Source organism: Prionailurus viverrinus, chromosome X, assembly GCF_022837055.1.
Source record: "Prionailurus viverrinus isolate Anna chromosome X, UM_Priviv_1.0, whole genome shotgun sequence".
Lineage (NCBI taxonomy): Eukaryota > Metazoa > Chordata > Mammalia > Carnivora > Felidae > Prionailurus > Prionailurus viverrinus.
In genome coordinates, this window is record NC_062579.1 from 7846234 (window position 1) to 7862906 (window position 16673).

Here is a 16673-nt window from a genome sequence, read left to right on the forward strand (position 1 = left end):
TTGCGGTGTAATCCAGAGGGTGGTGGTGGTTACGTGACTCCGTGCATTTGTCGAAACTCACAGAACTTTACACCAAGACAAAAGGGAATTTTGCTGTATGTAAACTGAAAAACATATGAAATAAAAACAATACCTGCTCAGGCTGCACAGACACATACTCTAAGACACACCCATTCTACTTTTTCCTTTATGTCTGAAAGAAATGCACCTGTTTGTTCACTAAAACACATGCATGAAAACGCAGGAATACTATTCTCAATAGTCCAATTCTAAAAACTACTGAAATGTCCGTCATAATAGAACAGATAAATAAAGTGTGCTATGTCAATACAATGGGATGTGCATGGGAAGTAGTAAATTGCAACTACACAGAATAATGCAGTCTCCTCTCATAAACATAATGTTTAATTTTAAGAAGCCAAATATAAAAGTGTATGCACGAGATGATTTCACTTATATGAAATTCAAAAGCAGGCAGAAACTAATTAAGGTGTTAGAAGTCAGGGTAGCATTTACCCTTGGTGGTCCGATGACTGAGAGGGGAAAGAGAGGTCCCGCTGGGGTCTTGGTAATGTTCTATTTTTGATCTGGGTGCTGTTGAGAGGGGTGTGTTCTGTTTTGGAAAATTTATTGGACTGTAACCTTATGCAACTTTAGCACGCTTTATGTATGTTATACTTCCACATGGATTTTTTTCCTGGGGACTCAGTTTTGTAAAGGAGCTCCTGCGTCAAAAATAACTGCAACCATTGTGTTGCACAACAAAGAGCAGATCTTGAATGGCATGAGGTGGGTGGGTTGACCGGTAAACTTTTTGCTGGATTTTTTTTTTTCTAAATTGAATGGAGTCCATCTTGTTCTAGTTAAAGAAGCTGGTGGGCATGTGACATTTCCCACCCCTCGCTACATTTGAGAAAGCTGTTCTATGTTTTTCCATGACTGTATGGTTTCCCAGAACTCAGCACGCTCACTGCTAAAGCCGGGAAAGTCCTGGGCAAACCAGATCAGAAGTGGAAGAGACACCCCCCGTTCCCCATCCTGCTTCTTTTTAGAAAAGAGCAAATCTTCAGAGTCATGTGTCATTGGAGCCATTGCCCTTTGGAAATCACCTGCCCCCACAGAAGCACCCAGATGGGTTTCACGGGGAAACAGAATGGAATTTCCTACAGTTCCTATATTTGAAGAAAACGACTGCGGGTCAGGGCAGCATTTAGAAATTCCCAGTGTTCCAAGGGCGAGGGCCATCATAGCACCTGGCCTTTAATCAAACCTCTGTGTGATCCCTCCTTTCATCTTCTGCGCTCGGCGCAGGGACCTGGTTTCCCGTGTCACCTCAGCTGGCTGCAGTTTCAAGAGCGGTTTCAGGACAAGTGATTAACTGAGTTTCTTTCAAAGTCCTTGCTGGTGGATCAGATTTAGCCAAGGCAATCGTGTCTCCATACAGTGAGTTCCCTAGTGCCCAGACACAAGGCACAAATGGCACAGTAGCCCTGGAGAATTTTCAGTGTAAGATGGTTTCTCTCTCTAGGGTTGTAGCTTTTGATGTTTTTCTTTTATACTTGGTGAACACCACTTAAAAATATTCAGTGTAAGATAATCAAAACTTGTCCCCTTAAGAAAGGACCAAGGCATGGTTCCTTTTTTTTTTTTTAATAGGAGGTATCTTTGCCTTATTTAATAATCATGCTTTTTGCACTTGTGATTAACAAATGGCCTCAGCATGGAGGAACAGACCAAGTGACGGGGTTCTCCAAACGCTACAGAAGCTTACAATGCAGGCCCTTTTGCTTTTTAACGTGGTATTAACTGTCCGCCAAAGGAACACATCTACACGTCTATTTTTTTTTTTTATAATTTTTTTTTTAATTTTTTTTTCAACGTTTTTTATTTATTTTGGGACAGAGAGAGACAGAGCATGAACGGGGGAGGGGCAGAGAGAGAGGGAGACACAGAATCGGAAACAGGCTCCAGGCTCCGAGCCATCAGCCCAGAGCCTGACGCGGGGCTCGAACTCACGGACCGCGAGATCGTGACCTGGCTGAAGTCGGACGCTTAACCGACTGCGCCACCCAGGCGCCCCAACACGTCTATTTTTAGTGGATAATACAGAGTCCTACTCTAGCTTCTAGAAAAGCTACCATGATTGGTATGAGAATTAGAAAAGGGGAAGGGAGAGAGAAGAGACAGCGAGAGCGAGAGCAAGGAAATGTTATTGATAACAAGTTTATGGAACAGAGTACTTATGAAATTTCTGATTATATATGTGTATATATATAACATATATATATATACATATATATGTGTATATATATATATATATATATATATATACACATAGAGAGAGACAGAGACAGAGAGACAGAGAGAGAAAATGAGAGAGATGTAGATATATGACCATATATGTCTATCTGTATATTTACACCTCTATTATCCTTACAATGTATACATGATATATACATATGTGTGTACATATATCCTTATTTAATCCTCTCAACAACCTTTGAGTGTGTTATCTGCTTTATAGAGAGAATCTAAGATTGAGAGAGATGAAGCAGTTTGTCTTAAGTACGCACAGAAAACAGAAGAGAAAGGATTTGAATCTCGTTCTGCTTGAGGCCTGGTGCTACCCAGGGGCTTCATGACCACTGTTGGCCGGGGAAATAAAACAGTCTGTTTTTACAAAGGAGGACTCGAGCTGGGGGTTTTCAGGATAATTTTGTTTCAGATCACCCAAGAGAACTATGAAAAAAACCATTTCAAAGGCAGAAGTTTGTGAGCCTTTAGGTGCACAGCTATGACGAATCCCGTGTGTCTGGGGAAGAGGAAATAAAGCAGCACAAGGTAAATGCAAGGTCTGCATAGGGCAATTGTCAGGGGGAGAAATGGATGCTCAGGTTGCAGGGGAGAGAGACATTCTTGAACCCTAGATGAGGCATGTTGTCTCAGGTGACCCCAAATTCTACCTCAGCATCAAGGGAGGTGACTGAAACCCAAATGAAGCCATTTTTATAATCTGTTCATGGTTCCATACACCTTGTGCCCTGAGTCTCAACTCCTTAAGGTGACAGACTTCTCTAAATAAGATGAGCCAAATTAGTGCTGAGTAAATCCCACATATGTGGATTCACCTCAGACGTCATAGTCGGATTGTCTGTGAACATTCTGATACGTTTTTCCTCCATTTCCAATGCATTTGTCATTACTCTCTGTCCTTGAAATAACTGTATAAACACAGTTATCTCAGCTGTAAGGCAAGCAGAGAGACTGACATTACTATATTTGCTTATAATCTTGGAAATCGGTGATTTAGCCGGTCCTGCTTTCCAACATCGTCTTCATGGTAGCACCAAATTATTATGAATCCAGTGTATTTCCCATGTGCATTTATTCTGAGGAATTCAAACTGTTTTCTGGAGAGAGAGAGCAAGAACTAGGGAGAGGGGCAGAAGGGGGGGGGCAGAAAGGGGGAGGGAGAGAGAGAGAGAGGTTGAGGACTTCATCCAAGGCTCCATGCTCAATGCAGAGCCCATCACGGGCCTAAGTCCCACGACCCTGAGATCATGATCTGAGCCGAAATCAAGAGTCAGACGCTTAGCTGACCGCACCCTCCAGGGCGCCCTGTTTTCTGGATTCATGATTAATCCTCACAATAAGCGCCAGAGGGATGCGCTGGCACATGTCAGGCCCATTTTACAGATAGAGGATTTGAGCGGCTTAATAAAAGACATGCCATTCACACCCTCAAAGGAATCAGACTCCAGCTCAGCCGTGACCCTGGACCTGCTGGTTCCCAGCTATTGCTTTCCTTATTAAGGAACGTGGCTTCTCTAGCTTCTACTCTGGTGCTGGTCTTCTGCTGGTTACTAGGCAACTTGACTATCACAGCCTGGGTGCAAAACACCAGAGCATCAAAGTCCTAGAAAAATGAGGCAAATCTTCTCACTGTATGCATGTGAAGTATAGCCGAGCATCACACCATTCCAGCCAGCGTTAAACAGGGCAAAACAAAAAGCTTTGAAGGGCGACCAAACACTATGCGTCTGATGGATTGGGTTAATTTTAGGCAGATAATTATTATAGGTGTCTTAGAGCACAGAAGAGGAAAATAAAGCACAGCTGCTTGCTCTACAGAGCTCAGAGCCCAAGGCACTCAAATAAATACTTGTACCACATGAAAAGATGATGTAAGGGGGATGATGAGGGGTCAAGACAGAAGAGAGAAATCATCGGATAACCAGGGCGACTTGATCTTAGCTTCTCTGAGCTAAGTAGTAGCATGGTGATTTCAAAACAGGAAAGCAAAAAAGGTGAAGGCAGAGAGGGCAAATTACCCCAGCTACTTATTTCTGAAACATACAAAAGGATTCCTCATAGAGTTAGGGAAGGAGAACAGGCTCTGTGCAGTTGTTTATAATTCTCAGTGCGCAGGTCCACGTGGGCCTGGGTATGTGCAATGGGTTCTGTTCTTGAGGACAGAGAAGGGTGTGAGATGTGGTCCCTGGCTTTGCAAACAAGAACAGAGCCGCATGCCTCCTGCACAGCCCTCAGATGGAGTGAGGGAGGCAGGCTGGGCCTCCAGCTTCCCACCAGGCCTGCGATGTGTTCTGGGAGCATTTTCATTCCATTCTGTTTAATGGGGGGGGCGCATTTTGGCCAGACCTAAAAAGTAAGAAGTTCAAGTTTTCTTCGTTTTTAAAAGCGTCGCTACTATTACTAACAATTGTGTGGGGTCAATCGATCCCTGAGATATAGTCCACACCCTGCCCCGCATGCTCCCTTCCCCCACCTGCCATCAACCTCACAGCTAGGCAGAACTCTGTCAAAATGAGTCCCTTCAGAACCCTCTGATTCCATGTGGTTCTGCTCAGGGAGGCGGTCTTACCCAGCAATATCATCCTGATGGGCTAAGGGATTACAGGTCAAGTATAGCTCTAATGTCAACACTAGCCAACAGCTTATGCTCTCTCAGGGAAGAAGGTGCTGCTGGTTTCATTTCTTCAGAGTTGTAGCTAATGCAATAAGCCTTGAAAAGAATTTCTGTAAATATTGGAAGAAGGTCATATTATCCTGATTTGCACATGATATGATGCTTTCTTAGAAAACCTAATAGGTGCAATTAAAAAGTAAATTACTGGATCACAAGTAAAATAGTTTAGTGATGTACCAGTTACCAGGAAAAATACTTTACAAATCCATTCATTTACTAGTAGAAACCAGACAGAAATGGAACCGTGGGGGGAAATACCACACACACATCCTATTAGTAATGGAGACAAAAACTACAAAATAGGAAAAAATTTAACAAAAAAGTATAAGATTTGAGAGAGATACATTTTACCGAGGGACATAAAACACGACCCAAATAAATGTAGAGACATATCATGCTCCTAGATAGAAAGTCTTAATGTAATAAATATGTTAATCAATTTCAAATAAATAAATTGCACGTAATTTCCATCAGAAACACAACAGACTTTCTTTTTAAATAGAAAACAATGGCTTAAGAAAATATAAGAAAGCAGAGTATGCAAAATTGCCAAGAATGGTTTTGAAAAGCTGGAAAATAAGGAGAGATTTATCCTCTCTGCTAGTAAAATTAAAAACTATTGTGTTCCAGAATCTTCGTCGCAGCGTCTGCTTCTGGGGAACCCACTATGACACAGTTATGATTGGTCTGTCACTCAACCGCATTTTAATGGGGATGTCAGAATTCAATGACAACAGTGAGCTTTTTATACAGATAAAAGAATATAAAAAGTAAGTGGGTTTAATGTTTTTAAAGCTGCACATTATGGCCAGTTGGGTCTCAGGTGGGCTATGGATCCAGAAAGCAGTCCTCCTGATCCCTTTCCCATTGTCTCATGCCTTTCAGGTTTGCTATTAAAACATTTGCCTTCGTGACCTGGTCCTCTTCCTTGGCTGGATCATTTGGCTTGCTTCTCATCCAGCATGACTCCTCCCTGTCTTACTTGTAATTCTGTTACTTGGCACCCCTCCCAGTGCTTTGTTCTGGCTTTGCCACCTTTATGCTCCACTTGGCTTTGGCCCAAGATCCAGCATTTTTCTCCCTTGCTCCATCCTTGTAGGCAGTTCCAGAATTCCAGATTTAGTCAGGGCTCATTTGCAATTGTACTACTCGCTCCTTGAAGAACACTGTATCCAGTGGACTATGAGAAGTGGCTACCCTCCGAATGGTTTAGAGTCCGGGGCCAGGCATTGAGACCGTAGTTGTATTAGTTTGCGAGGGCTGCCATAACAAAGGACCACACACAGCCCAAGTGGCTTACACAACAGAAATCTATTTCCATACAGTTCTGAAAGCCAGAAGGCTAAGATCAAGGTGTTAGCACGGTTGGCTTCTCCTGAGGGCCTCTGTTCTTGACTTGTAGACGGTCATCTCCTTCCCGTGTCTTCACGCTGTCTTTCCTTTGTGCACGTCAGTGTCCTGATCTCCTCTTCTTATAAGGACACAAGTCATTCTGGACTATGCCCAACCCTAATGATCTCATTCAACTTTAATTACCTCTTTAAAAACCCTGTCTCCAATACACTCACGTTCTGAGGTACTGTGGGGGACGACTTCACCATACGAATTTTGTGGGGGCACAATTCAGCTCACAACAATGGTCAAATACCTGGGTTCAAATATGTATTCACCTCATTGTAGCTGAGAGACTTTGAGCAACTTCTTTCACTTCTTTGGGCTTCCGTAAAATGAAGAAAGTAAGTGTCTGCCTCACAGGACTGGTGTGAGGATTAAATAAAATAATATATGTAAAGTGCCTGATTCACAGTAAGCACTCAGTAAAAGCTGTTTTTGGTTTCTTTGAGGCCCCAACACCAACACTGAATTCAATGCAAATGCACATACAATTTTGCAGACATAAAAACATGCAAATGCGAGGTTTTTATTCAGTTGCTTATTTGCCCAACAAGTATTTGTTGAGCACATACACTATATAGTCAATACTCATTATTTGCAGTAGTGATGTTCTATAAGGGTCACCGTGAACACTGAATTAGCGAATATTGAAACATTGCTCCTAGGGAAAATACAGGGTTAGGCTTCTGAGAGTCTCTGACCACAACATTTTTGCTAACTAACCAATACATAACTTAGTCTTATGTATATTTTGGTTTCAATGTATATTGTTGGTTCCTTAATATTGGCCTCATTGACAACCTCATTATAACTCATGCCTGAACAAAGCTTACCTAACCCATGCATTTTCTCCATAAAGCACATCACCACCTTCTTGTATTTGGCAACACTAGACAGCGCCTCAGCATTATACTTGGAGGCCATTGTAAATTTCGAAATCACCAATGAAAAGCACAAAAAGTGTAAGAAGGTGGCGCTAAGTTGGCTGGGAAATGTACGCTTGTTTATAGTGTGAGAGCTAAAAACAAGTAGGTGAAACTCTGTCTTATTTAACCTCAGCTGGAAGCATGAATGTGCTTTGGGAGACTAAAAATTTTTTGGTGCCTTTCACATGCCCACAAATGACCATGAGAGTTCTGTGGGTACTGATTTGGGGGTGACAAATCAATGTTAGTGAATTTCCAAACATGGAACTTGCAAACAATGAGGATTAACTGTAGGTCAGGCTCTGTATTAGGTTCTAGGGCACACTTCAAGAACAAGGCAGATTCTTCAGTGATGCTTACGGTATAGCAGGGGACAGAATGTTAGGGTGACTCAAAGTCTTTGCAGGAATGTTCAGATTCTTTGACTCCTCTGGGAAGGAAGAGGATTCTAAGCATCTGCCTCCCGAAGGACCTCTACCATCACTGTATTTGCTGAATGATGAGTATCTCTTTCCAGAGGGTGCCATAATCAGGGTAAGACCTTACTGAGGTCCAAGCTGAGTTATGTAGTGTGTCACCATTTTCTTGTGTGTCCTGTGTCCCCAGGAAATGCTCGTACTTGACTAACATGGGATTTACATTCTCCCTCCGACTCAAACAGTTCCTGGCTGCAACACTTTCCCTCTCTAGTGTGGCTGTGGCTCACCTCCTTTTGGTGCTCTCTGCAATGCCAACAGCCCACATTCTGCAAGGAGGCAGCATGGGGGGCAGTGGACACATCTCTGATCTGGGATTCACATGGCCTTGTTCTACTCCCCACTCTGCCTCTGAGCTTTAAGACAGGGATTCTAGACTTTGGCTGTGTATGAGAATCACCTGGAGTGGGGGTTAAAAAAACATCAAAGCCAGGCTCCATCTCTGGCCAATCAGATGGGCTCTGGAGGTGGGACACAGGGAGCCCTATTATCTAAAGCTCCCAGATGGATTTCATGTGCAGCCAAGGTGGAGAACCACTACTTTGATTGCCCTGAGTCTCACTTTCCTCATCTGTAGAAAAAGATATCAGTATCTGATGAGTCCCAAGATAACATGCTCTGAGCTACAATCCTAAATTCTATTTTAAAATTACCAGGGTACTTCCCTGTCCAGTCCTTCTTCCACTGATGTACCTACTATAGGAAAGATGTTGACTAACAGAATTTCTTTCCCATAGCATGTTTACAACATCATTGATGTCTGTCCCCCCATTTGTAAGTTTGGAAGGAAGTAAAGTGATTTTTCCCCTCCAAACAAACAAAAAACAAAAGAGACAAAAATATAACTCACTATTTACTAAATGGAAAGAAAAGCACCATAATCTTTCACATACTAGCTGAACTTGAATCCTCCATGGCATGAATTTCACTGCCATCTCATGTCTGTAATCACATCCCTTGAGCACTTAGGTCTGAGTGCCTTCGCTGCAGCTGGAGAGAGCAGGACATACACAGGGTTTAACCAACCCATTTTTTTTTCTGTTTGTTTTTGAAAAAGAACATGTCTGGAACTCTGGAAAATAGTTCAGATCAGAATCTACGAAGTAAGCCTAGAATAGATTTGAGTGGGCAGATGAGCAGAGCAGAGGCCACAAGGCTCTCCCCACAGGCCAAATGCTGAGTGAAGTAACAGGAACACTTTGGCAGAGTTCTCCTCAAATGAGACACTAAAATTCCACACTTGAGTTCCTTAACAAAACCCTCCTTGGATGATAGGCAGCAAATCTTCTGAAGGTAAAACTAAGTGGTAAGAATAATTTAGATATACTGATCAGCAGTGGTCTAAAGATACCCTTTCTAGCTGTTGGGAAAATTGAGTTTTAAAAAGTTATTCCCTGCTAATTTGATAGGTCTGGATACTCAGTTCATAGACTGCATGGAAGACAAGACATACAGTTGACCTCCACCAACCCAAAGGTGATGCTTTTCAAAACTGTCAGCAGTGAGGAGAAAAGATGACAGAAAGAAACTCTGACAAAAATCTGAATTTTGTGTCTAGGAACTTCCAGAAGTTTGGCAGGACTGAGCTGAAAAGTCGCCAGCAGTTATTACAATTCACATGGAGGGCAAGTGACACTCAGTGAAAACAACTACATGTGATCGTATCTCAGAAGGGGAAAAATGAGGGGTAGATGGAGTGTGTTGTCCATGGTGGAAAAAAAAACCCCAAACAGAAAGAATGCTTCTATACAGGTATGAATTGGAAACCATGGGATCATCTCAAAGATCAGGCTCCAAAGGTTGAAGGACTCTGAGAATCTAAAGTGATACAGAAGGTTACTCAGGATTCCAGCAACAAAGACAGAGTGGTTAGTAAGGAAAGATCTGGAGATTAGGGCTTCCTTATTGAGTGACCAACTGTCCTGGTTGGTGTGGGACTCTCAAAATTCTGCACCCAGGGCAACCTCTCAGACCTGGGAAAACAGAGATGGCAGGTTACCCTATGGCTATATAATCCTGAGCCAAGACCAGACATTTTTCTGAGTAAGAGGAGGCTTATTCTAAAGATTACAAAAGGATACAGCTTGTTGAGGGAAAATGCCAAAGAAGGGCTAGGGAATCAAGAATGCTCCTTATAGCCACCATACCTAGCCATGGGATCTTCTAAATGTCCTTTCATCACTTGAGACTTCAGTTTCTTTGTGTACGAAATGATCTGCTATTAGAGCAATGACTTTCAATCATTTTTATTTTCCCCTTTGAAAAGCAGCAGACTCCTTTCTTCAAATGAAATCTTACCCAGAAAGGAATACATACACGAGATAAAGCAGAGCCACTGGGTTGAAGGCAGGTGGGGAGACCTATAATCCTAACCACTCTGCTTTACACTCAAGCTTCCCCCACTCTGTGCCCAGGCAGCCTCTGAGGCATCTGCACCAAACCTATACAGCTCTTAAGAACAGACTTTTAAAACCACCAGCTGGATGATCTTCAAGTTCTCTCTGGGTCAGAAATCCCATGATGCCTTGGCCATCTGCAACATTATCACTGTTCTTCAGAACTGGATTAGCTGCCCCTATTTTCAGAGTCCTGGCCTCAATATCTCTCCCTCTCTCCAACACACATACTACTCAGAACACAGTCAGGGGACCAGTGTGGTTGGGCTTCGCTTATCCTCAAAGTCAAAAGGATGCAGTGGAAACATACTGAAATGATCATGCCTGGGTTATGGGTGACTGATTTCTGGTAGTGTGTGCATGTATATGTGTTTTCATGCATTTTCTACAATTTGGATGTAATACTTATTTGATCTTGAGCCAAACCCAGGGGCTTGGACATTATTTGGCCTCGTTGACTCCATTTGACCTACCACTCCCCCTGTTCAGAGACTCTTTCTCTTGGCTCCTCCCTTTTGCCTTGCATCCCTGCTTTGACACTGCACTTTTTTCCAGTTTCTCCTATATAATTTTCCACCTTGCATTTATTCCTCCTACTTTAGCTTCCAGTGTGAATTTCTACCATTAGCTTTAATGCCTGTTGCTCCCAGGGGACAGTTGACCCAGCCCTAAGGTGCCACACTGTTTCCTGTGCATCTTCCTAGGAGCTAATTCCCTGGCTAAGTCTTCTCTCCCTGAACATAGCTTAGTAATCATCCTGTGCCCAACTCCTGGCCTTGGTGTGTGTAGGGGGATCTACTCCCAGTTCTGTTGACCTCACAGGATGTGCTTTCTTATGAAGAGAATGTTGTAATAAAGAGGAGACAAGTCCTTTAATCTGATGACCCTGGATGGTCTCATAGTCATTTGGTCTCCCTCAAGATAAAGACCCTCCAACTGAGCCTGAAACTATGACAAAGGATGTGTTCCTCCCTTTACCATGTATGGCAAAGCTTTATGGATATTAATGACCCTATCACCTTAAAAGGATCAGGACCACTGAGTTATAGTGAGACCCAGACAGTACATCAGAAGGTGATGGAAGAATCAGGTGACTGCTGTTAATAAAGAACATCTTTGGTTGCTTTAGGAAAAAGGAATGCTTAATCAAAGCAAAACCCTTTATTCCAGTTTTTTATTGGGGTAGTTGCTTACAAGGAACACTCCATGGGGCAGCAGCTAACCCAGTTTCAACCATTCCTATCTTCAATTACCTAGTACCTGACTTGTGCCTGACCTGGTTCTCCTGGTTTTTTGCTTTCAGCATTAATTTATGACCTCGGACTATCAGATCTGATTCTTCCTGATGTCATTCTTCTGTCAATAACCTTGCACATTACAAACTATCCAACCTTGCTACTTACTGCTCCTTAAGAAAAGATGGTGGTGGATAAATGTGAGTCAGGTAGAAACATTCCACCACTGATTTATTTCGTGACTTTCAGCTGATTACCTGAACTCTCTCAACCTCATTTTTTCATCTGCAAAACAAGAAAGGATTGCCTCACAGGACTGTTGTAAAGACTAAATGATGACATTTGTAAAATATTTGGCATAACATCTCCCCCCTTAAAAGGTAATGACTATTGGAACAGGGCTACTCAGAGTATGCTTCATGGACCAATGCTAATTGTTCAATACTGGTCTATGATGAAGAAAAAAAAAAGGTACAGAAATTGAGAGTTACCATTTAGAAAATTTTAGACTGGTAATTTTCTTAAAACAACAACAACAACAACAACAACAACAACAACAACAACAACAAACTAGTCCTTTCCCAAAGATAGTTAGAGAAACACTGCTATAAATGGAATGGGCCCTAGTTGGGAAATGTCTGATGTACAGTTTAGCATGTAAGAAATATTACACGAGCTCTCCCTTTTCTGCTGGCCAATTACCTTTGGTTTTGTTAATCCTTGAAAGTTCTCCAATCACATCATCACATTCATGAAAGACCTCCTTCCCTTTTCTGCTCATCTGTTGGTGTCTGTTAAGGAAACACAAATTAACGTTAACATTTGTTCAAAACATAACTCAGAAAATCTGTTTCAAAAGCATGCAGGACGCATTCCAAAACCAACTGGCATTTCTGATTTGTTACCCGTGCCATTTCCCAAAGCTGTCAGTGGATAATTAAAAGTCAGAGGGGAAATTTCATTCTTTTCATGTTAAGGTATAGTGGCTATAGTAGAAAGAAAACATTAACATTTTCAGGGGAGGAGGGGAAGAGCGCTTCATTAAATCTAAAGAAAACAATCAATTCTAGGCGTATGCTGTGGTCACTTTATCCATTAGCTTCAGGACAAGAGCGGCATTTGGAGCAGTCTTTTCAAGGCATTGGCACCAGGCCATTCCTGAAGCACACAGTCATTATGGAGACATTTAATTAGTGCATTTTGCATGATTGCCTATGGACACAGGAGGGGCAATGTGGCATCTAGCCCTTTTAGGGTCAATTGATGGCTGGAGAGAAGGCCAGCCTACAAAGTCATGATAAATTCTATGAGGTTAGGAAGTTCATATTACTTCCATTTTTAACATCTCACATGCCCAGAATGGGGCCTGGAACACAGTAGACACTCAAAATAATATTTGCTGAATGAATAAATGACTTCGAAGTCACCCAAATTAGAATACCTCTAGAAACCTTGCTCCATTGCTGGTTCAGTCCAGCATGCCTGGTCCCAGTAAATGATGAACCAGAATTCAAACACAGAGCTGTCCAACTCCAGAGTTCAATGCGCATTCTACTACAGCATGTTGCAGAGATGACACCAGAAACAAATGCCATGCCCTGCATAACTGGGGTGGCTCCAGAATGCCCGACCTGGGCCACCCCCTCCCCAGACTCCATGGGGTGGAGTTACCCCTCACTTCTCTCACGCTTCTCTAAAGACAGACACAGATGGTGCCTCTTAAGCTTACTACCAGGAAAATAAAATTGGACTCTTCTCCTGTGGGCAAATAAGTCCTCCCTCTCTCTATCATCATCTGCGGAATGTGTTCTGGCCATGTCTTAAAGAACCCAAGCTGGCCTTGGGGGTACAAAAAGAGACATTGCTGTAATAGATTGAAGTATAAAGCCAAAATGGAATCTGACTCTAAAAATCCATTCCAGTCTCATCTTTATCTTTCTTGAACCAACAGCCTTGGGTATTATATGACCCCTGAGCCTCCTTCACTTGATTTTTTTTAATACAATAAAACAACTAACAATAGTGTTTAGTTTAAGTAAATGTGATAGCACTTTCCAAGTAAATTGACCTCCTTTCTTTCATCAGCCAAAACAATTTTAAGATGAGCTTTGTATTGTGCCCTGAAGGATGCAAAATTCATACTATTATATTCAGAGAGCAAAGAACTTTCAGACTCATAAACTCAGAGTCCTTTGATTTGTCATCAATAATCTAATTTAGTGGCTTTATACAGGAGGGCTTGGGACTTAAAGGGTTATAAGAATTGTATCCAGGAGAAATATAGGGATGAAGGCATTGGTTAAAATGGAAAGTAAATAAGGAAGGCTCAAAAGGAGGAGAAGCAAATCAAGAAATAATGAATTTAAAATTTCAAATCCAGCTCCCAGCTAAAGCCTCTTCCTGGACTAAAAGCTATGAGAAGTATGAAGAATGGATTTCTGTGTCATCTTTAGGTGAAATATGCCTTACACTTAACTAAATAATTATATGTGAATTTAACAAAGTACAAAGTCATGATAGAGCAGAGCAAATATGCACTAAAGGTGATATGGAAGAAGAGAAAATAATGTTCAATCACAACTTGTAAAACAGGAAGGTGAAAAATAATAGAAGAGGGGGTTAAAGGACAGAGAGGAGTTTGGACATGATCTCATGAGAAACGGTGGCTTGTATGGGAAGGGGTCCTAGGTTTGTATGGGAAGAGAGGGTGTGCTCGAATGGTTTAATTGAAGAGGGTCTACTAAAGGGACTATTTACAGAGGTCTGTGGTCAGAATTAAAGGAAGAAAACTAGGAATGGTAAAATACCCAAGAGCCAACAACAACAGGAAGCTGTTACCATCCTGGGCCTGAAGTTTCAAGAGTAGAGACATTACTGAAAACTGAGAAGAGCTGTAGCAGTAAGAGAGCACAACCTTCCAGGAACTGTGGCCGTTCTGTCTGTCTATATCCTTTAATTGATATAAGTGATACATTTTTCTTGGTTTGTATTTTTGTGTTATAATTTCAGTTTTTAGTGTTTCTTTCCCTGTATTTTCTTTTTTTGGTGCTACGAAAGTTAAATTTGAAACATCTATCCATTTTTTAAAAATTGAGGTATAAATGACATACAACATTCTATTAGTTTCAAATGTTCAGCATAATAATCCAGTATTTGTATACATTGAGGAACGATCACCACAATAAGTCTAGTTAACATCTGTCACCATACATAGCTATAAAGAATTCCTTTCTTGTGATAAGAACTTTTAAGATCTATTCTCTTAGCAATTTTCAAATATGCAATACAGTATTATTAACTATAGTCATCATGTTGTACATTACATCATCATGACTTATTTATTTTATAATTAGCAGTTTGTACCTTTCAACTCTCTTCAACCCATTTTGCCCATTCCCCACCCCTTGCCCCTGGCAACCACCAATCTGTTCTCTGTATCTATGAGCTTTATTTTTAACTTTACATATAAGTGAGATAATACAGTACTTGTCCTTTTCTGTTTGACTTACTTCATTAGTGTAATGCCCTTAGGGTCCATCAGTGTTGTCACAAATAGGAAGATTTTATTCTTTTTTATGGCTGAATAATAGTCCACTGAATATTTTCTATCCATTTAAAAATTGAGATACCATTCTCACATCATAAAATTCACCCTTTTCATATGTACAATTAAATAGTCTTAGTATATTTGCAAAATTTTTCAACCACCACCATCGAAGTCAAGAACATTTTTATCACCCACCAAAACCCCATATTCATTAGCAATCACTCCCCATTTTCCTCTCCCTCAAGTCACTAAAAACCACCAATCTATTTTGTATCTCTTTGAATTTGGCTTTCAACAGAAGAACAAAACCACTACCAAATTTCTGCTTAGCTGGGAGGGAGTTGATGAAATAAATACTCCAACTTCTCCTTCCCTCCCAACCCTGATCTCCTGCTGGTCCCTCCTACTTGGTGAAATAAACTGGAAGCCAAATGTCAATAAAGCCTCAGTTGTGCAGCCCATTGATGTCAGCCTCCAGAGGCATAAAGCAGGATGAAGGGAGGAGAGGGAATCTGGAGGGACATACAGGGAAAGAGAATGTATTGACAGAACTGGAAAGTAGAGGGAGTATGCAATCCTGGTGCAAGGACCTGGACTCCATGGTGAAAAAATACACTCCTGGGAATAATGGGTCTAATTAACATAGCAGAATCAAGGGGTCTGAAGTTCACAGTAAGATTGTTTTCAATGTCCTTATGTAACAAAAGATTAATCATGGCATCCTTTCATTTTAATTTTTAAGTGGCTTCTGGAGACCCAAGAAAATGATTCATCATCCATTATTCATATTTCATTTTCATTCTTATCTGTATCATTGTGACTTTGTATACATGACATTGAGAATTGCATCCATCCTTTATGGTACCCTATAAATAAATATAAAAGCTTATTTCCTATTATATGATGGGAGCCTGTACAACTAGATTTGTCTAGTATTTACTTAAAAACTGATTTAGTTTTGCAGTATAATTTGGCCTTATCTTCAAGGCATTACAGGCCATAACAAAAATAGTTTTCCTTAAAAGGAGAAAGATGAATGGTTACTCAATTGTTTCAGTCTCTTGAGTTGATTACATTTCTTGGTGCACTGGTCAAGAAGCAAACAAAACTCGATATTTTCCAGAGTCAGTCTTACGGTTACATTAAATTATCTTTAGCTACCTTTAACATTTTTTCCCTGACGAGACCTTTCCTTTATGTCAACTGAATTCTCCCCCCCTCATATTTAGCAATTTATCCAAGTCATGTGGCATGACTATTAAACATACTTTTTATTATTAAAATTAGTAACTTAATATTTGAATTAGGTTTTCTTTCCAGAAGCTCATGTGATTGCCAATCTGAAAAATAATAGGATCTTGTTTTCTTCATCCACATATATTTTGCATATATTATTCATTACCATTGAAAATTACATTTCTCTTTTTTCTATTTTCCTAACTCAATGTGAATGTTGAATACAAATAATAATCCTCTTCTTAGAATTAAGGAAATGAGTAAGGAGGCTATTACATAAATAGTTTCATGTGATTGTGATAATGAAAGCATTTATTCAAGAATAACAACTTACATTTATTGGAGTCCTTGAAGTTTATATAGCCCTGTAACCCATGTCATTGGATCCTTGCTACAATCAGGAGTGGTAGACAGGGAAGATGAAATTATCTCCCGTTTTACTGAAGGGAAAACTAAAGCTCACAGAATTAGTAAT